The sequence below is a fragment of the Cajanus cajan genome, chromosome 3, assembly GCF_000230855.2.
Source record: "Cajanus cajan strain Asha chromosome 3, NIPB_CcT2T_4, whole genome shotgun sequence".
In the NCBI taxonomy this organism is placed as follows: domain Eukaryota; kingdom Viridiplantae; phylum Streptophyta; class Magnoliopsida; order Fabales; family Fabaceae; genus Cajanus; species Cajanus cajan.
Window position 1 is genome coordinate 59,464,983 of NC_138519.1, and position 23,453 is coordinate 59,488,435.

The window sequence follows — 23,453 nt, forward strand, 5'->3', positions numbered from 1 at the left end:
TATATTATTTTTTAAATTTTGAACTCCCGGTTTTATCATTATTAATCTTTATCAGCTATCAGATCTTGAAGTCCTTGACAATATGCAGGTATCATATGTCTGAGGCTTGATTCTTGATTTTAAATATTGGTTCATGATTTTTGTACAGGGTGACAACGAAAGTCACTTCTGAAATGGTCCAGACTCTACCCTGATGACTTTGCTTTCTATCACAAACATTCCCTAGCTATTTCACACCTGGAGAGTAAGATCTGATTTTTTAATTGACCAAGTACGCTAGAGGTTGATGGTAGCAAGTTGTAGAAAAGAAAAAATATCCACTAGTGACAATTCTCACAAAGGGGTAATCAAATATAAGCTATTGATTAATTAACTTTGCTGCCCCTTATAACATCTCTATATGTAACACTTCATGTTTTCATATGTTGTCTCACTATGTCACAAAATGAAGATTTTTTAGTGCTATACTTTGTTACTGTAGCCTGCTATTTCTAAGTGGTAGCTCTTAATTAATGAAGTAAAGATACAGACTTTTCTCTTACATGCTCTTGTCGCATGGTTCACAATTTACACATCCTGTTTTCTCTTGCTATAATAATCATGTTTAAGGCCCAAAGTGACCTTGTTCTTAGAAACACTTTTCAGTAAAATCTCTCGGCCAAAATTTTATTGACATGTAAAGTGAGCAATAAAAAAGAGGAAAGAAGAAAATGATTGTTTATCTTTCTTACAATATGAACACAATACATAGTTTGTGCAATAACTCTTATCTCAACAAAATCATGAAGAAGTTGGATCCTATCCAACATTTCTGAAATTTGATATTATACACCCCTCAGCTGGTATCTGCCAAAACACCTTTTGTTCAAGACAAGAAATAAAAATATTCAAGTCAACAAGAGAGAAATGATGCAAAGAACCAGTTGAAATGCTTTATCAGTTGCCACCAATTTGAGGAAGGATCATCTTTCTGAAATGAAAACAAGAAAGAAATTAATTTGTAAGGCTAACATATCAATCATAAATTAATTTGTAAGGCTAACATATCGATCATAGACTCACTTTAAAAGGAAAAAAGAAGCGAAAAGCATAAGCATACCTATTGATCTTTTACAGTGGAGGACTGCTTCATAGATTGAGTTCTCTTGATCATGCAAAGCACCAATAGGGTTGACACAAATTGATTTAGGAGATACATGCTGTGAACTGCTCCAGCTATTAACTAGCCACTCTTCCTTATCAATATCATCAACTTTAGTACTTTTTCTTGACCCTCCAACTTTCTGGCATAGTTGGTTTACATACCTAGATAAGTTTCTCAAGGTTCCACATGTAGAGGCTTTCCACCTTGTGAGGAAACCATGATGAATTTTTAGAGTTATTGGAGAAACAATTCTAGAAGAAAAGGAAGAAATAGTCTTGGATTGTGTGGAAGCTGAGATGGTATTGCTATTGCATGACTCTAACTTGGAATGGTCAACAAATATTGGTTTGATGAGGCCATTAGAGAAAAGTTCATCAGCATGAGCAAGGACAGAAGGGGAGTGAGTGATGGAAATATCAAAGTTGAAGTTTTGGCATTCTTCAAATAATGGGGAATTGTAAGTAGATTCTCTGAGAGGCTCATTTGCAAGGGGTTTGAAGTTTGGTAACCAACTATATGAGAAGCTATCAGTGGCCAGAGGAAGTGAGGTTTCCATTTACAATGATTTGGCAAGTTTTGATGAATAAAAAACTTATATACAACAAGCATGTTATTGGTAGCTTATAAGGACAAAACAATGATGACCACAAGGGGAAAGTTCGTCTATTCTATCAAGGTCAAGTAGGGGACAAATGGAACAACATAAGCGAGAAATTGTATTGACTTTAAGTAGTAAGTTCAACATGCTTTCTCATCTAGTTATTGTCTTCAATTTTATTGGACAGACATAGGATAAATCTAAATCAACCCTCGTGAAAAAGTGATTTAAAGAAAGTGATTTCTTTTCATTGCGTAAATTAATTTGCCTGATAACCATTTTTTTTTAAGTGACTTTCTGTCAAACCAAACAAGAACCAATATGTTTATGTGTCAAAATGTGATTTAAAATGTTCAAACATGAACAGCATGATAATTTTCATACACTGCATACAGAGCAGAGTCTGAAAATATTTGTTGGGATATTCAAAGTATAGCATCAATGAAAATTTCTCACTAACAATGTGTATAGAGATTATGTTGAAAGAGATAAAATCATAACAATATTAAGAAAGTTCTTAATTTGTAAAAATTCACATTCACAAATAATTTTGGGTAACCAACTATATTTATCTTAACAACCCCAAAATTTCTTAAAAATATTTGGGATAGCCATCAAAAAACTTTGGGACAGCCATGGCTCCACCCCTATCTACATGGTATCAAATTGTTTATTAAAAATGACAACATAGAATAAATATAGGATATTTTTAATTCTATGTTGTATGTTCAAATTTCATAAAGAGCACATGATGAAGTGATAATTGTGAGAAGGGAATGGATTACCACACTTTGTGACGCAAATTTAAAGAATAGAAACCTCACAGGTGTTTATGTCGAGTCGAATTAATAAAAATTGATAAAGTGATATAAAAGGTGTGTCAAAAGTTTGAAATAACCATACACGAAAAACTGTATGATGTGTGCTTATAACAGACATGAGATCGAATTGCATCAACTTGTTCGCCAAACTTCTTCCACATGAAAAGGATAACAGAACTGGAAGGAAGCCTCACAGCCACAAAATTGAATATAATAATAATAATAATAATAATAATAATAATAAAAATAAAAATAATAATAATAATAAAAATAAAAATAAAAATAATAATAAAAATAAAAATAAAAATAAAAATAAAAATAAAAATAAAAATAAAAATAATAATAAAAATAAAAATAAAAATAAAAATAATAATAATAATAATAATAATAATAATAATAATAATAATCATCATCATCATCTATAACGTATAACATATACAAAAGCGATAACTTGATTTTGTGTGAACATTATTTTTAGACGATTTCACTATAAGTGCGTTTGAATGAAAAATTTAAATGAAATAATTCATTTCTTTAAAGAATTTTAAATTCTTTGAAATAAAATATTTTGTTTTGATGAAGAATTTACAAAGAATTTGAAATTTAAATATTTTTAAAATTTCTTAAAATAGTAGAATTTTAAATTTTTTCTAAAATAGTAAGAATTTGAAATTCTTCAATTTTTTTTTCTTATTTCACTTATATATTTTTATTTTATCTCTTATCTCTTTATACTTTTAATTATTGAATATTCAAAAATATTTTTAAAATTATTAAATATTGTTTCTTTAAAATAATTATATATTTGAAAATTGGCTAATATTTATTTTTATAAAATTTAATTTAAAAATCTCAATATATAAATATATTTTTAAAATTAATTTTACCATGATGGAATCAAATTATCATATCCAAACTAAAAATTTAAATTTTAAAAAATTGAATTTACTTATTCAAACAAAATATTTTAATAATGATAAAAATTGAAATCAAAATAATTCAAATACAAAAAAAATTAAATTCCTTAAACCTCTAAAATTCATCATCCAAACACATCCTTAAATTTTTAAATAATAAAAATAATATTAAAATTTAATTATCTTTACAAACACAAGACTCAAACTTAAGATCTTAAGATTTGAAAATCAAGTATAACATCAATTAATCTAACAAATATTGATAATTTTAAATACTTTTATTAAATAAAATATAGACACATGAAGTATCTCAATCCTACTACTAATAATAATAGTAATAATAATTTATAACATATATAAAGACAATAACTTGATTTTGTGTATGTACTTTTTAGATGATTCTAGTCTTAAATTTTTAAGTAATAAAAAGATAATATTAAAAATAATTATTTTTACAAAGATAAGACTCAAATTTAAGTCAATATTTAAAAATCAAGCATAATGTGACACCCTTCTACCCCATAATAGATAAGTAACAACAATAAGAATAATTCAATAAATATAACATCAAGAAGGGTCCACATATTTTAATAAAAACTCATAGGTTCACAAGTCTTGAAATAAATAGAAATAATAATAATAATAATAATAATAAAGTTTTACTCTTAAAAGAAAATTATCAAGGTCTCTAAAGAAAAATGAAAGGGATCCAGAATTTACAAATATAAGGTGAATATAAAACTCCTAAAAATAAGTCTCCTCAAACGACAAATAACAATTCATAACTAAAGCATCCTAAATTCATGCCCCAATGTCACATCCTATCAGAGCAGAACCATTTCCCTTTAGAACTCAACACTATGAGTGCCTTCATCTTCACCTAAAAGAAAACCACATAAAGACAGGACGGTGAGAGATAGATAACATCATATATGAACATAGAGCTACCCAATTCCCACCCCACACCGTGCACCAAAATATCATCATTAACTATAAACAACAAATACATCTCGTATAATTACCAAACATCATTTTTTTTCAATCATACAAGCTTTCATACACATGCTCACTATATGCTCATACACATCTCCTCTCCTAAGAGTCTCAACTTGGCACTCCGCACAATGGGCATACCTCGTCAATTCCCTTAGTTGTTGCCAATGCGAGCATACCGTTCTCACACCCTCCCAGGGCCGGTATGTTGCACGGTTAAACACCCAGCGGCCCATGCAAAGGCAATCCACCCACCGTTAAACCCTTTGTGGCCAGTGAGCTGCGCAGTTAAACACCCAACGGCCCACGCATGGAATGCCTCCCGTCATGGTCCCCCCTGTCTCAACCCCTCTCTGGGCCCAGGGTCCAATGCAATATAGCCACGTCTGGCTTCTCAAGCACCACATGCAACTCATAAGTCTCATGCAACTCATGCATCCCACGTAACTCATAATTAATGCATCTCCATTATATAACATCATCACATGTCAATAACAATCCATGCAATATCATCCTCACATGCTAGGTACCTATCATTAAGTTATCAACATCATAGACCACAAATTTCACATAATTCTTCACACACATCACAATATCTATGACATTCAGTTAATAATTTAACCATAACTCGAGATATACATATCCTTTCTAAGTGATCCCAACTCCATTAGAATCCTAACATCAATATCTACAACTTTCATGAAGAACACAAATCCTAATAAAGTCGTTTAGGTTACCATTCAGGACTCACAAAAATTGATGTTGTGGTTCGCACACAGATTGGAAGGCTCAAATTGAAACTCACATAACTTGATTAAATATTAATATTTTTACACGATTCTTGTGTCTAAATGGTAGCCCCAGATGTCTAGTTTCTAACAAAACAAACGTCACTCGATTTGGATAACTACACAGAAAGATATCGCAAAATTACAAACATATGTCGGGGTCCCGACGCCCGACGCCCAAAACTGGCGCTGAGCGCCCAAATCTCTGCCCAGACTCCCCTCTGTGAAATTAAACCTGCGTTTTACGAGTTCCAACAAGGTTTTTACCAATTTTCACTACTTCTACACCCCGTTGGTTCAGTTTAACTCCATTTATATTCTTCATACGTTCCAAATCAATCCATACACATCTCAAGCCTCAAAAATTGGTTTCCATTGGTTTTACAAAAAAAAACCTAAACTCTTCTTAACACATAAAATTCAAGTCATCAAATTTAAGGATAAAGAATTAACAAGAAAACCCCAATGGAATTCAAAGACAATTCAAGAAATAAGTTCTTCCAAATGAATTAAGAATTTAGAACATCGATTGCACAAATAATCGTTCAGAATTTTAAATAGAGTTCCTAGAGGGACTTAGGGATTGCCCTCACTACCCGAACACCCATATATTCACATATGAAGAAACCCATCTCCCCCGTACCTGGATGAGCAGAAGATGAATGGTCTTGGTGTGATCTAAGATCGTTCCTGAGTACTCTTCCTTAGGAGCATTGAATTGATTATGTTGAAAGCGACTAGTGAATTAATGAATGAGATTAGAGAAGCCTAGGAGTTAGAGCCTTTCTTAGAGAACCAAGTGGGAAAGATTGGTAGGAGTATAGATAACTTTTCTGAGTAGAATCGATGTTGTTTCGAGGTGCAAGAACAAATTTGAGTGCTTAGTAACCTTCAATTAAGAAAGATGATTTTAGAGGAAGGACATTCATTTAGGAGCTACTGAGATGTATTGGGACCTTAGGGGATGTATCAGAGTGGTGCAGCGGAAGCATGGTGGCCTAAGGTGAAGAGAGGATTAGAGAAATTGTATGCTCGTGTTTAGTATGCAAGAAGTCTTTTGGAATTTTGTAGCACTTAGACGTCCCATTTTGGAACTGTAATGGTGAGTGGATAGACCTTAATTGTAGGTTTGTCTGAGACACTTAAGAGATCGATTCTATTTGTGTTTTAGTGGATAGACTGGCCAAGTTTACTTGTTTTACCTTTAGATATCCTTTGGTGAAATTGATAGAGTTGTACATCAATAAGGTAGTGAGGTTGCATAAGAATTAGAAAGTAAGAAGCGAGGAGTCTACCATTGCAAAACTTCGGGGACGAAATTTCTTAAAGGAGGGGAGTATTGTAACAGCCCAAATTTTCGCGGGGCCGTGGGCCCAATTCGTTGCCTGGAACGGGCCGTTTCGAAAGTGAAACGGGCCGTTCCGGAATAAAGAATTTTCCTAAAAAACGTAGTTGAGAACGGGCCGTTCCGGTTGGAGAACGGGTCGTTCTAATTTGGAGAACGGGCCGTTCTGAAGGTAGAATGGGCCGTTCTGCTGGGTTTTGGAATGGGCCGTTCCGGTTTTGGAACGGGCCGTTCCAGTTGAGATTTTTGCTTGGTTCTGGAGGGTCCAGAACGGCCGTTCCACTTTTGGAACGGGCCGTTCCGGATTAGCTGAGGCAGATTCCTATAAATAGGAGGCCTTACCTCTCATTTTCTCACATCTCTCATTTTCTCTTCCTATTCTCTTCTGTTCTTTCTTCTTTCCCTCTCCTTCTTTCTGAAGACCAAGAGGAATCTAGAGGAAGAGGTTCTACCCTAGTTTTAGTTCCGGTCCCTATTTAAGGAAAAAGAGGAGGAGGTTCTGCCCTAGTTCCTATTTATCCAGGTACGGGGGAAAAAGGGATTATTTATATGTAGAGTTACATGAGGGAATTGGGTAGAGGAAGAGCCCTTAGGGTTATGAGTAATTTATAATTATTTCTATTTGGAGAATTAATTGTCTTATGTGATTCTGTATATCTTTAAGACTACGAATATATGATTTATTTGTAAAAATGATGCTCTGGAAGAGAGAACGAAATTATAGAAAAGTGTCTTTAAGTTAGGTTGTGAAAAATTGGATGATTTCTGTTTGAGGAATTGATGATCCCATTAGATTTTGTATATGTTGAGGATTATAAATATGCTAATAATTTGTAAGAATGATGATCTGGGAGAGAGAACGAAATTGTAGAAAAGTGTCTGTGAGCTAGGTTTTGGAACAATTGGGGATTTTACTGTTTATGTTAAAATTATATTAAATTGATAATTCTATTGTTTATTGTATTAATTTATGAATGTTATTGTTATATTATTTAATAAGAATTGATGATCTAGATGTGAATTGCTTGAGGGATGTGTAAACCCTTATTTTGTTAGACTTATCTGTTAGTATGTGATATGGAATTGTGTATGTGATATGGAATTGTGATATGAGATGAGATGTTGTATGGACATGATTAAGAATGTGATTGCGATGTGTTTCCTCATACTAATGACTAGGGATGGCACGGCCCCTGGGTAAGTGGTGCTACAGGGAGGGCGTGACCCTAGCATGGTGTGGGATGAGTAAGACAGTTAACACACACCACTTATGTCGATTATGGCAGCCCTGACATAGGGTTAATTGCAAGAGATTGTATGGATTGTAATGTGATTGTGGTTCCTCACACTCATGCTTCAGGGACGAGCGTACTCCTGAATGATCAGGGATGATACGAACCCTGGGTAGGTGATGCTTCGGGGATGAGCGTACTCCTGAATGATTAGGGATGATACGAACCCTAGTATGGTGTGGGTTGAGTGAGGCAATTAACCCGTATCACTTGTGTCAGATGTGGCGAGGTCTTGGCATAGTGTTAATTGTAAGATTGGCTTGAATTATGGATGTGGAAATGATATTTTTAATCGTAAAATTGTATGGATGGTGATGGATTGATAAATTATGATACATGCTTATATATATATGAATTATGATGAGATTTCATTATGATGTGGTTGTATGTACTTTGCATATAGATATTTTCTTTTCTCACCGTACAAATTGTGGATGTTTTAGGTAAGGAAGATCCGACTACGAGTAGAATGCCAACAGTTGAATTGTGGGTATGCTCTGTTACATCGGGGCAGAGGATTTTTATGACATAGATTTTATATGGATTTGGAATTGTAAATATGATTTTGAAAACAATTTGTAAATTTTAAAGTTTTATTTTCAATTATTAAGTTGGTTATTGATAAATGAATATGAAGGTTTTATGTGAACCTTTTTACCAACGTTAAAAATTTTATTCTTTAGTTTATTTATATGATTAATATTTATATATGTGTTGGGGTAGTAAGGGTGTCACACCATGTACACACCCTCACTGGCCTGACAAGGTTCAAGCCGGATCATCTGGGAAATGGAAGGGTCACAAACCCTGTACGATCTTAAGATCGCATTAACTTCAAGAAAGGACCGGAAAACGCTTTGGACCCCAGCCATCTCACACCGAACCCAGTCGTACCCAGGGATACCCGGGACGAGGTCCTGGGGCGGAGGCAGATCTTTCTTTTTGGCGGCAGCCCCTCTGGCAGCCACTGCCTTACCTCGCGCCTTGCCTCTGGCAGGTGCAGAATAACCAGCACCGCTACCACCAGCCATTAACAGACAGAAACACTCGAAGAAGATTGGGGAAGAAAGAAAAAGAATACTGTAGAAAGAAAGTACCTGGTACTCTTCCTCGGAAAATAACCCTAACAATGACTGGGTTACCGAAAACAACGACGGGGACTGTGAAAATGGAGACGGAGAACGAACGGAAGCAAGAAAGCAAAGAGAACTATCGTACTCGAGAAGCCAAAGAGTGGAAGAAAGTAAAGTGAATGAGAAGAGACGCGGGAGAGAGAAAGAAAAGGGTTTTTCCCCAAATTCAAAACGGTCACGGCACGTGTCAGCCAAAAGGCACATCTGACGACACATTAATTGGAAACCTTCATTGCATAACCGTCATTCTCATAAACGCACCACCTGCACGTTGTCGGGAAATGACTAGCTATGACACATGGCACCTCAACAAGCAGGCGTACGCGAAAGGTCACTGCTCCCTGACGAGCTCGGTCTTAAACTCCTCGACCTACGGTCTTTGGAGCTCTGGGGGCTAGTGTACTATCCGTACCGCCACGCCGAGCTCGAGCTCGGCATCGCAGCGGAGAATGACCTCGGACGCGCGTTGCACGACGTCAGCTCGACACTTAAATAGATCATAACCGATCTCAGGGGATCTCACTCCGGATGAGATCCGTTATCTAATCATATCATATCTTATCTTAGGCCCAAGGCCCAACGTAACCCTAACTCACACGAAGGTACGTACATTACTTATACGAGACTCATACTCATACAAACACTAACTTTAGCATCGGAGTCCCTTTTGCAGGTACCCCCCCCCATCTTGGAACACCAACGTACCAACGAAGGAGGCTCACCAATCTTACTCGGCAGATCATCTCTACAGCAGATTTCCAGTAAGAACAATTAGCATCTTTTTGCTTTTACTTTTGGATGTTAATAATAGACTCAAAACTATGATTTTCATTAACCGCTAATGTTGAAGATGAAAGTTCGTCCACCACTCTAATTGAAATTTCATCAGAATGACATTCTTTACGAAGAAAGTTATGTAATGTTGCACATCCTAAAAATTATTCTAAACAATATTTTAAATTTTTTATAATTTGTGATTTAAAATATTTTATTTATAAATTTATAAAGGATTAAAAAAAATAGCAGGAAAGCTTCCCTACTCTCTTATAACTAAATATGTCCCTTCATTTTATATTGGTACTGAAGTAGAAATTTACAAACATCAACTATGAGAAAAAAAATATATGAAATTTGTTACAGGTACAAAATATTTTTTTTATAATTTTTTAATTACTTTCAATTATTCACTCGTGAAAAATATTTTTAGTATTGAATTATAAGATATTGCAATGTCTTATGTTAATTTTTTTAAAATATAAATCCTAATTTCACAATATAAAAATTAAAAAATAAAATTCATAGTAAAAAAAAGAAATAAAATAATTGTTGAGTCATAAAAGGAGAAGATAACAATAACAAATTCAAGAGAGGGAGAGAAATCACATTTTTTGTGCTAAGAGGGTTCTTCCTCCAACTAAGATCTATTCTTATCTCATTTAACTCACAAAAACCTTAACCCAAATTCATATTATATATATATATATGTGTATATATATATATATGTGTGTGTATATATATATATATATATATATATATATATATATATATATATATATATATATATGTTCTGATAAATTTAAATTAATTATAAGGTCTTGAAGATCTATAGTTGATTATAGAGATCATCATATCAATATTAGCTTTCACATTTCCCTTTTCTTAACACGTGTTATAAAAAAATTACTACAATTGAAAGTTCATGCGTTTTCTGTTATATAACTGCGGAACAATCTCAACTAAATAGAGCAAGTCAATGAAAGAAAACGGAGATAAAAATAGAGCAAATATAGAAGTTTCACCAAATAGGAGAATAAAATGGGAACAATAATACAATATTATATGAGAAGTAGTGCAGTATCATTAGCAAGAGAAAAAAATGAAGAAGACATGAGCATAGAGAAAAAAATGAAAAACTCACTTGAAAATTCTTGAAGCACTTGAAAAGTCATATCAAACAATCCTCCAAAATCTCATGGGTTTGGATGAGATTGTTTTATGAATTTGGTATTTATAGATACCACTAAAAAGTCCTTCAAAATCTCTCTAATACAACAATCCTTTAAAATTCCTATATTTTTGAATACCAATGAATTATTTTTAAGTTGTAAAAAGTCTCAAATGAATACCAATGGATTTTAATGGACTTTTTAAAACATCTTAAAAATCCAGATTGAATACCATTGGATTGTTTTTAAATGACATAAAATCCTGATCGAATACCAACGAACTTTTTTACTCAAAAAAAGTCTTTTAAAATCCTAAGAAATCCTAAACCAATACACCCCCATTAAAAGTTATTTCTTAAATTATTTGATTCTTCCACTCTCTCTCTTTCCCTCTCTATCTCTCTCTCTGGTGTAACTTTTACTAAGTATTATACACCGCTCGATAAATTTATATTAAATGTGAATTTTGTAAATCCAACCATTAGATTACTATAAAAATAATATATAATAATTGTATTACGAATAATAATAATATAGATTTAATTAATCTTTATTTATATATACTTACTTTTATAATTAACAATCTACTTATTTCTATTTAAAATTATAATTTAAATTTTTTATTTTTATAATTTATAATGATAATATAATTTATAAAATTATAAATATTTATTTATTACATACTTATAAATTAAATTTTAATATTTTAAATAAATTATTAAATAATTTAATATATTTATTTATCTTAAATCAAAGATATAAAATTCAAAAAATGTATTTATCCTTGTTTTATTTTCTAATTATCAACCATTAATAAAATATTAACTTAAAATCTTATCTAATTATATCATAATATTTTCACATCAAATTTAAAACCAGATATTAGTTATACAAAAATATTAAGATCACATAGTAAATTGTCAATAAGATTTTAGTTTAATAATTTAAAATAATTAATGTTTTAATTATATTGTTAATTAGCAAATAATTTATTCCAAAGCTAATTAATTTTTTCTATATTAATTATTAGTAAAATTTAATAACTTTTAATTTAATAATTGGATCGATGAAATTCAACACATACCATGAGTTATTAAGCATAAGAACTTTACTAATACCGATTTAACTAATAGTAAAATTCCTTCACTCTCTCTCTCTCTCTCTCTCTCTCTATATATATATATATATATATATATATATATAGAGAGAGAGAGAGAGAGAGAGAGAGCGAGAGAGAGAGAGAATAGGGTTATACTAATACAATTGTAACTTTTACTAAGTATTACACATCGCTCAATAACTTTTATATTAAATGTGAATTTTGTAAATCCAACCGTTAGATTAAAAGTTAATATCACTTTATATGTTTATATCAAATTTTGTTAAAATTGAACAACAACGTAAAGGTAATCAAAATGTTCATATTTTAGTATATTTTTAAATGTATATATTACGTTAATTTTGTTTTATAAGAATGAAGTATCAAATCATCTTGGATTAATATAAAATTTTGTGTATATGTTTTAAGAGTAAAGAATTTTCAATTAAACAGTTGGATTTACAAAATTCTCATTTAATATAAAGTTATTGAGTAGTGTAATACTTAGTAAAAGTTATACCAGTGTTATTATAACCCTCCTCATATATATATATATATATATATATATATATATATATATATATATATATATATATATATATATATATATATATAACTTTATGGACCTTTTTTAATATATGATTGTCAATTTTCGTAAAAAATTCTTACATTTTTTACAAATATAAATTTGTTGGACATATTTCATCAGTATTATAACTTTTCCTACGAATTTTTTTTCATAAAAAATATAAAATTTTCGACGGATAAATTTGTCATAATTAAAAAAAAATTAACATATATTCTTTAATTATGCATAATTCTTACATATAAAAATTTCATAAATAAAATTTTAATATTTTGAGAGGGATCAATAATTCCTCACAAATTTCATCATAAAAATAATTTTTAAGCTATTTGTGACGGAATTTGTGACAAAATGCAAATGTTGACAAGAATTCTGTCTCAAAATCCGTCACTGACTTATTTATTATAGTACTGTGACGCATTTTTGTGAGGGAATATTTATAGAGGAACTTAATCCGTCACAAAATTCGTCACTAATTTTGTTCTTTTATTCACTGACAGATTTTGTGATGGATTAAATTGTCTCTAAAAAATCCGTCACTAATTTTTTTTTTAATTCAGGGACGAAAATTGTGACAGATCTTTTAGAGACAAAATTTAATCCGTCACAAAATCCGTCACTAATTTTATTTTTTTATTCAGTGACGAAAATTGTGATGGATCTTTTAGAGACAAAATTTAATCCGTCACAAACTTCAATAAATGGTAGTCTGTCACAAAAATTAAAATTCCCTCACAAAATTCATCACTATTAGTGACGATATTTTTTCCGTCACAAAAATTTGTCACAAATATTAATTTTTCTAGTAGTGACGAGTGAAGTTGGTCAACCAGAAGTGGTTGATAATACTTGTAATCCATTGTGATTAGTGGAACCCTTCGGTTGAAGGAGACTGGACGTAGCTTAGGTCGAGTGAACTAGTATAAAACTCTTTGCACTTTTCATCTATTTCTCAAACGTAATTTTGTTTAGCTCATATATCATGCTAAAACTTTTGTCCACTACTTATTTTTTACTACAAATATCTTCAGACAAAAAATATACTTACTTAACTTATTATTTTAAGAAATATTTTCCTTGTGCAAACGATAAAATCTCAGATGCAAAATACTTTTGTTGAGTTAATCTTGCACAGTTCTTAAAGTGTTCAAAATAATATTTTGACTAGACGAAAAAAAAGTCTCTTTGTGAAAACGGTTTTAAAATTCCTTCTTTCACACACACACATTCAACCCCCTTTCTGTCTATTTTTTCACTAATTTCATTTGGTATCAGAGCTTGACCCCTTGGGTTGAGCATCTAACACTATAGGGGTGCATAACGATTGATGGAAAACAAAGGATAGGTTGTGAACCGTTGTTGAGATTTTCATTGACATTAGTTTCTGTCTTTGTTATAAATCATTTTTATTCTATCAACAGACTCAAACATGGCAAGTATACCGGACGTTCAAGTAGTAAATTTAAATCCTATCCACAGGGACTAGTAGGTAAAATAAGTATTTAATGACTATTTATGACTAACGAATAATTCCAATTTTTCATAGGTTGTCATGCAATTCAAATAAAGGTTATGACTATTGGAATGTTAAAACCTATAAAACTATTTTTGTGTGTCTGTGGAAGGGACAAAAATGGTGTTGTGGGCTTGTAAGATTGTGGGGTCAGATATCACCGAACTTCACACTGATGAATCTTTATTCTCTTGTTACATTCATTGCCTAGTCAACCCATAAGTTTACTCAAACCTAATCCCTTAGAGCAAGAGCCTAGGTGCAGGTAATGAATATCAATTCCTTGAGTATCCAATACATACACCTGCATTACGGGTTAGGGTTTAAGACTACTAATGGCCCAAGCTCCATTCCTAGATACATTTCCCACTAGGCATTGTTTCAGAGCTAGTTTCAAAGGTTATTTTCCAATACCTAATGGACTCTATATCAAGCAAAGGAGAATTAATCCAAAGCAAGCATGAAAAATAGAAACATAACACAATGAATGAAACAACATATATATATATATATATATATATCAATGATAACGTGAAGATTACATAAGAGTTAAGTTGGTTACATATAACTTCACAAAATAATGGGTAAAATCGCTCAAAACAATGAGGGTGAAACAAAAATTGAGATGGAAGAGAGATGGAAGAACCGAAGGAAAGAACCACACACGAACGGTCCCAAACACTGGGAATCCCTATTCCACAACTCCTAGAAGTCGCCCAATGTGTGAATGAGGGGAGAACCCTCGAAGATTTGATCAAATACGAGCTGGGTGAGACAAGATAGGGTTGCCATGCCCAGCGCATTATACTTTGAGCCCGGCGTAGGGTCTTCCAGAGAGATAATTGGTCTCTGTCTCGAATCACGCGACGCCTGGCGCAATGTCTTCTAGAGACCTTAGCTCTTTCAATTTCCAATCCAATGGGTCTTCAACCTCAACTCTTCAACTCAATACCTGCATAAAAAATGAGGTGTATCAAGGTATTGTCAGATGATTTTTGGGTTAGCTATATCTGCACAAAATTAAATCAAAAGAGAACAATTATATTGCAAGAGTGCATGGAGTGAGTGAAATTGTTCAATAATTACTATCTAAAAAGAAGTATAATTGAGACTTAACAACCATCCACCTCTCTTCAGAGGAACAAAGTATGACTATTGGAAACAAAGAATGATTGCATTCTTTGATGCATGTCATATAGACATGTGGGATGTCGTAGAACAAGGAGAGTACATTCCACTTGACGAGGCTGGCAGGGTGATACCTAAAGCACTGTGGAATGAAGAACAAAAACAAAGATTCATGCTGAACTCCTAAGCCCGAAATGCATTCATGTGTGCTCTGTCTAAAGAAGAGTACCCCAAAGTACACACCTTCAAGAGTTGCAAGCAGATGTGGGATACCCTAGCTCTAACCTACGAGGGATCCCTGGAGGTAAAACGGAACAAGCTAAGCTTGTTGGCTCGTAAGTATGAACTCTTCGAAATGGAAGAGAATGAGTCTATCCAAACTATGTTTGGAAGATTCCAAACTATTGTAAATGAACTCTCTTTTCTAGGTAGAACTTATGATAATTTTGATCACATTGACAAGTTTCTTCGTAGTTTACCCAAGAAGTGGAGACCACAGGTTACAGCCTTAAGAGCGTCCAAGAACCTTGAAAAGCTCTCGCTGGAAGAATTCATAGGGCTACTCAAAGTCCGTGAGCTGGAGCTACAACAAGATGACGCTGGAAGAAAACAGAAGTCCATTGCGCTAAATGTGCAAAAGACAAAATCTACACCATCATCTTCAAAAGCCTTAAAGGCGAAAGAAGCGTCTGATGAGAGCTATGGTGAAGAAACATGTGATTCAGACGATGAAATATCCTTCTTATCAAGAAGGATCCACTGTATGATGAAAAAGAAGGGAGGGTCACGATGGAGAAAATTCAACAGAACTCCAAGAGATAAGGCACATCCAGTATGCTTTGAGTGCAAGAAACCAGGACATTACAAAACATAATGTCTAGAACTGGAGAAAGAGAAGGAGAAAGAAAAGAAAAAGCTGAGCTTCCATAAAAAAAAAGAAGGCCATGATGGCCACCTAGGAAGATCTAGACACATCATCGTCTGAAGATGATGAAGAAACAAATATATGTCTCATGGCAGACACATACTCATCATCAGAATCTGATGATGAAGAGGTTAGCAAATTTGATTTTAAATCTCTTCAGCATGCATATAGTCAACTTCTATCTAACTCGGCAAAAATTTCTACAGCCCATAAAGAACAGAAGAAAAGGATTTCTGAATTACTTGAGGAAAACCTTTTACTTATGAATAAAAATGCAAAATTATTGAAAAATTTTGAAAAAGGTTTTGAACAATGTAATACAACTTTAGAAGAAGTAAACATGCTTAACAAAGAAATTGATTTACTAAAATCAGATTTATCAAAGTTCACCCTAGGAACTAAGAATCTTGAACAGATTTTAAAATACTCTAGGAGCAGTAATGATAAATCAGGAATAGGATATAATGAACCTAAACCTGAAAATAAATCAAGTACATCTGCATGCTCTACTTATGGGAAGCATGAACGTTCTACGTCCAAGTGCAGTCACATGCATGTAGACACCCAATTTTGTCCGGGGGGCATACAAACAAAGAAATGGACGTCTATTATCAAGGAAAGGAACTCCCAAAGCAGGAAAACAACAAGACAAGACATCAGAGGGCCGAAAGCCCAAAACAACTAGTTTTAGTGGCCCAAAATGGGCTGTTCCAAAACCGAAACGGGTCATTCCCAAATCTGGAACAGGTCGTTCCTAAATTGGAACGGGCTGTTCTGAGCCACCTAAAAGGCTTAAAGACTCTTGGTTGGAACGGGCCGTTCCAGACCAGAACGGGCCGTTCCAAACCAATGAAAAGGCCTAAAAAACTTGGTATGGAACGGGTCGTTCCTAAACCAAAATGGGTCGTTCCAAACTGTTAAAAAGGCCTAAAAACCTAGTTTGGAACAGGGCGTTCTAAGCAAGGGAATATAATGTTAATCTCAACTCCGGAACGGGCTGTTCTTAGTTCAGAACGGGCCATTCCCAAGTGCGTGATTAACACACAATGTTTGGATCCAGAACAGGCCGTTCCGGATTTGGAACGGGCCATTCTGGCCACTTTCTAATGCCTATAAATAGACAGCTTGGGCACATTTCTCAGGACCATAAAAATTTCGTCCAAGACTCCTTAGAGCTTGAAATTTATCTCTCTCCCTCCTATTATATTTCTTGAGATTTGTGAGGCATATTGTAGTGTGAAAGGTTGCCATAAAGCACCTTCTCCATTTGAAGATTCAATAGAAGCTCATTCAAGAGGTATTTCAATCAATCTTCTTCTATATCTTTTATTTCTCATCTTTATCTCTATCTTTTTTTTATAACAAATATAATCATGTAGATATTTTAGCCGTATAATTTAAATTTTAAATATGTAAATAAATATTAATAAAGGGGATTCAATATTTAATTTATTAATTCTTATCATGTTAACTTCATCATAAGGTACTGATTAAGGGCGTTCTAGGGGTGCTTAATACCTTCCCTATACGTAATCGACCCCCGAACCCAAATCTGGTTATCAAGGTCATTATTGGACTTTTAAAAACCTTTTCTTTTTCCAATGTTTTGAGTAAAATATTAGTGGCGACTCCATGAACCTATTTTCAAAATCATTAATTAAGGATTAGTCCGGTGTCCGGGCATTCCTTAATTAATGAGATTTTTAAAAGGATGTCTAAACCATAGGTCGCAAGATAAAAAATTTTGGGTTGCGACAAATGGCGACTCTACTGGGAAAGTTTAAAGAGGGTTAGGCCCATTTAATTGATGAAGTTAATAAAATAAAAATAATAATTTAAATATTTTTCCCCTTTAGTTTGTTTGCTTTATTTGTTTGGTTTTAATATCTGTTTGCCTGTTTTAATTCTACATCTGTTTGAATAAAAATTATACACAAACCTTTGCATACAACAGTTCCCCTACACCCGGGGAGATTGTTAATATGCATAAACCTGTATGTATGTTATATTGTATCTGAAACAAATTGATAGATTATATTTGTTATCATCAAAAAGGGGGAGATTGTTAAGTTAGACGAAGAAATTCCCAACAAGGTTTTGAACATGACAAATATAATACATATTGTTATTTCTAACATGTGTGTTAGTATTTCAGATAAATATAAGAATAGGCAAAACTGAAAAACAAAGTACATGTTATTACACACACTATGGTCAAACCAAACGAAGCCTGGTTGAGCTGTACAAAGTATCATACGATGATGATCAAAAGCCAGACAAAAATACAATAAATACAAGACAAGGCGTACTATCAGTCAAAGGTCAACAAAGTATCAAACGATGGATAACACAAGACGAAGAACCGTTCCAGATGAAATTAAATTCTTCCATCTTCACAACTGACCAGACGGAAGGAAAAGTCAAAGTCTACTTCTCAGATGAAGACTCAAATTTGAGATGCTTTATCAAACGGAGATGAAGAATACTGAAAAGTGTCTGAAGTCCACTATTCACAACAAGAGACATCAAATATTCTCTACATTTATAGAAGAGCACACGAAGTCATCAAATTTGTGAGAAGAAAGAAGAAAGATAGACAAGCGCGGATCCACAAGTCAAAGCATGCGTGTGTCAGAAGAAAGTACACCTACTTTTTAGAAAAAGACAACGCCTCTGCAATTACAATGACGGAAAGAGAACAGAAATACCTAGGTTATGATTGAAGTTAGAAATAAAAGTGAACAAACTACACAAAAGACTTCATGTAACACAAATTCAATAAGCAAACATTTAATACAAGATCAAATGCGTTAAATGAAAGATCTATATGGCCATGAACAAACTACTATCTGCGCCAATAGGAAGCTCCGCTCCAACGAACACTTTCAAATTTAAACAACGGGAGATTTATCACGAGGCTATAAATATCAGGACTTAACAAAGAAGAAAGTAGAGAAGAGAAGCAACAAACAATAAGCAAAAGCAAAGCAAACTCACATCTCTTCCTGTATAGTCTTGAATATTTGTGTAAATCTAAGATAACTTATCTTAGTGACTATTGAGACTATCCTATCCTCTCTGTGAGAGTAATACACACACTCAAAACACATATCTCTGTAAAACTAAGGTTGCATACCTTAGCGAGTGTAGAAACCATCATATCCTCTCTGTGAGAGTTATACACACACTCAAACCATCTATCTGTTGTAAAGCTTGAAGAGACTAGTTGAAAGAATACTTGGGAAACTAGAAGTGGTTTAAGAATACTAGCGTTGACGAGTGAAGTTGGCGAACCAGGAGTGGTTGATAATACTTGGGGAACCAAAAGTTGTTTAAGAATACTAGCGCTGACGAGTGAAGTTGGCGAACCAGAAGTGGTTGATAATACTTGTAATCTGTTGTGATTCGTGGAACCTTCCGGTTGAAGGAGACTGGACGTAGCTCAAGTCAAGCGAACCAGTATAAAACTCTTTGCACTTTTCATCTATTTCTCAGACGCAATTTTGTTTAGCTCATAGATCATACTGAAAATTTCGTCCACTACTTATTTTTTACTGCAACTATCTTCAGACGAAAAATATACTTACTTAACATTTTATTTTAAGAAATATTTTCCTTGTGCAGACGATAAACTCTCAGACGCAAAATACTTTTGTTGAGCCAACCTTGCACAGTTCTTAAAGTGTTCAAAATAATTGTTTTGACTAGATGAAAAAAAAAAGTCTCTTTGCGAAAAAGGTTTTAAAATTCCTTCGTTCACACACACACATTCAACCCTCCTTCTGTGTATTTTCCACTAACTTCACACAACTCCACAATGGTAAGTATTGTCCACTTTGGACTTAAACCTTTGTAGTTTTTCTTTTTGTTATCATCCAAAAGACCTCTAACTAATAGAGTATGTTTATGCTTTATAAACCTTTATTTTTCCTCTTATTCTAACAATGTGAGACTTAGTTTGTATTCCAACAATCCACCTCTCAAACGAAGAACCTAACCTTCCATTCAGCGAAATCTACCCTTATATATCATTATATCATTTTTTTTGTTATAGTCTTGAGTTATTAGTTGTTACCAAATCCAATCAGTGGCATTTGCCATTGTTGTCAGTAATCTGATACCACTATTAATGTGATTTTGTTCGTGTGTGGTTATGTTATTGTATTTGTTTGAGAAAAATATATTTATAGAGGAGGGTTATTTCTTTTATTATTTTTATCAGATATTTCACACACAAATTCACATTGGTAAAATATTGTTCACTTTGAATTTTTTCTCTTATGATTTTTTTTAGTTATTACTCAAAAGGCCTCCAACCAATGGGTTATGTGTATAGCTTATAAACCTTTATTTTTCCTGTCATTCTAATAATGTAGGACCTGATTTGTATTCGAAAAAATTTCAACAACAATATTACAGTCGCAACAAGTGTTGTGATCCACAATTTAAAACGTTGGTTATAATAATGTCTATTTTTATCACACAAAATATAAACTTATTCTCTATATTGTTTTATGTGAATATGGTCTATTGCTTATTTTAAGCACATAATTATGTATAAAAAGTTATTTTAAGTTTAATATATGCACAAAAGTGAACACAATTTACCAAAAAATTATAAGCACAAATGCTTTGACACTTTTATTCCTTAATCAAGGACCAAGTTATTTTAGAATATGTAGAAAAGTAAATGCAATCTACCCAAAATCATTAGCATAAATGGTTTGATACTTGTATTCCTTAACCAAAAGACTGAGATTTGGCTTAGACATGGAGTTCCCTTTAAAAGTACTATTTTACCCTATAGGAACCAACATAATGAGAAAGAAAAATACATTCTTATTAAAATGACTAAATTACACTTTTGATCCTTCTATAAAATCGAATTCATAATTTTGATCTCTCTATTTTTAAATCCATAATTATAGTCCCTCAATTTTATAAAATTCGTAATTTTAGTCGCTCGTAGAATGTTCATCTGTTAATTATTAAAATTATAATATTTTTTTTTACTTAACATTATATAGATAGTGTAATAATTAATATTTAAAATAAGTTACACTTTTAATTCTCATTTTCATATTATTTTATCACTTTTATGAGATAAAAATGAGAACTAAAATTAAAATTTTGGTCTAAATATTGTTAAATGTTAATTATTATGTCATCTACATAATGTCAAATTATAGCTAACATTATAATTTTAAAGAACAAATGATGAACATTTAATAAGAGGACTGAAATTGTAAATTTTATAAAATCAAGACTAAGATTGCAAATTTAAATATAAATGAACCAAAATTATGAATTTGATATTATAAAACATCAAAAGTAAAATTTAGCCTATTTAAAAAAATGCAATTGACTAATTACTTACGTGGTCAAACTTAACTGAAAAAAAAAAAAACTCCGGGACATTATTAATTACTTTTAAACAAAAATATCACTCTATTGTTTATTGATAAATTATTCATGTATATTTCAACGGAATCACTAAGGCATTTTTCAACACTATCAAATCAAGAATATATATATATATATATATATATATATATATATATATATATATATATATATATATATATATGAGGAGGGATTCATTTACTCCAATAGTAAGTCTACTTATACTTATTCTGTTCAATAACTCATCTTCTACATCAAATTACAACGATCCAACCGTTGAATTTAAAGTTCTTAATGCACTGATCAAATCTGTAAATTTTTAAAAATATTGGAAACTATTTTATACTTCATTTCATTAATTCAAATTGACAGATAACATGTTTTTATGATTATCCGTTAATTTGAATTAATGAAATGAAATATCAAATGATTTTCAAATTTTTTTAAAAATTTGTAGATTTGATCTAAGTATTAAGAATTTTAAATTCAATGGTTAGATTGTTAAGATTTAATTTATATAGTGCATGAGTTATAGTCATTGAACAGAGTAGATATAGGTCGAGTTACTCTTGGAGTAAACAGATCTCTACCTATCTATCTATTTATCTATCTATCTATCTATCTATCTATCTATCTATCTATCTATCTATCTATCTATCTATCTATCTATCTATCTATCTATCTATCTATCTATCTATCTATCTACCTATCTTGCTTGTCATTTATTGGCGTTAAGATGCAAAATATCAGAGATTTGGTTTGAGAGCATATAATCCTTGGACTAAAACTTAACTCCCCAGTCCTGAAAACACTCATTTTGGAGCTTTCTACCGAATATAGATAAACACAAATATGACAACAACAATGCTAAGCTTCAATGCACTACATATATATTCAGGTAAACCATATTTGCCTTACAATCATATCAACAAGAATAATTCATGATCCCCTACTGTACTAATTTAAACAGCCAGGGAAAAAGAGAAAAAAAAAAAAAAACAAGAGAGAAAGACTTATTTAATAATTAATATAATGTGACCTTTACTATGAAAGGATAGATTTATCTTTAAATTAATATTATCTTTAAATTTTGGAATTATTGGACCATCTGAAAGCAAAATTGTCTAAAGGTTGAACTAAATAGTCACATCTGCTTAACTTTTATTCCATGGACAGATTTTAGGAGAAAGTTATTTTCCTTTGGCTATTTTTTTATTTATTAATTCTGTACTGCCTCTAGTTATGGAGACGTGAATGAGAAGAAAAAAAAAAGAGTAGTAAATAATATCAAAATTAAATTTCCAACATGACTTGCCACATAAATGCTACTCTTGTCAGTTGTCAAGCCAACAAGATTATGTGTTGCCTGTGTTGCATAAGCTCAAAACTGACAACTATCAAAGAAACAAACTCATAAATATCAACAAGCTCTCAGCTATATATATAACAAGTAAACAAATTCTGAATGTTTTGATCATTTCACCACGATGTCTCAAAAAATATATTAGTTTGTCAGCATGGTTATACATTTGACTGCTATTTTATTTTATCATTCTTACAAGTGGAGAATGCTGGAAGAAATTTAGGAAAGCACTGAACAAGAGCAAATATAGAAGATGTTAAAATTGCCAAGAGATTGGTAAATTTGCACGTTGCTTCCATGAATTCAGCAATTAGTATATTAAACATGACTGACAAGGCACGCTCTAAATGAGAAAAGCAACAAAGTTAATTTTGAAAGGATTGAAACATATGAACTTTATAAGAGAAGTTTTCCCCCATCAGTGCTTGGCATAGAAACAGCCTAAATACTTAACTATCT

The 23,453-nt window shown here is 32.2% G+C and overlaps 1 non-coding gene across 1 annotated transcript; it reads right to left on the reverse strand.

Annotated features, from left to right (window-relative positions):
* Positions 1-699: 699 nt before the first annotated feature.
* Positions 700-2,297, reverse strand: LOC109790001 (uncharacterized). Its single transcript, XR_014432510.1, has 2 exons — positions 1,100-2,297; positions 700-970 (listed from the first exon to the last, which is right to left on the reverse strand). It is a non-coding gene; the product is annotated as an uncharacterized LOC109790001 (transcript).
* Between the last annotated feature and the right edge of the window lie 21,156 nt (positions 2,298-23,453).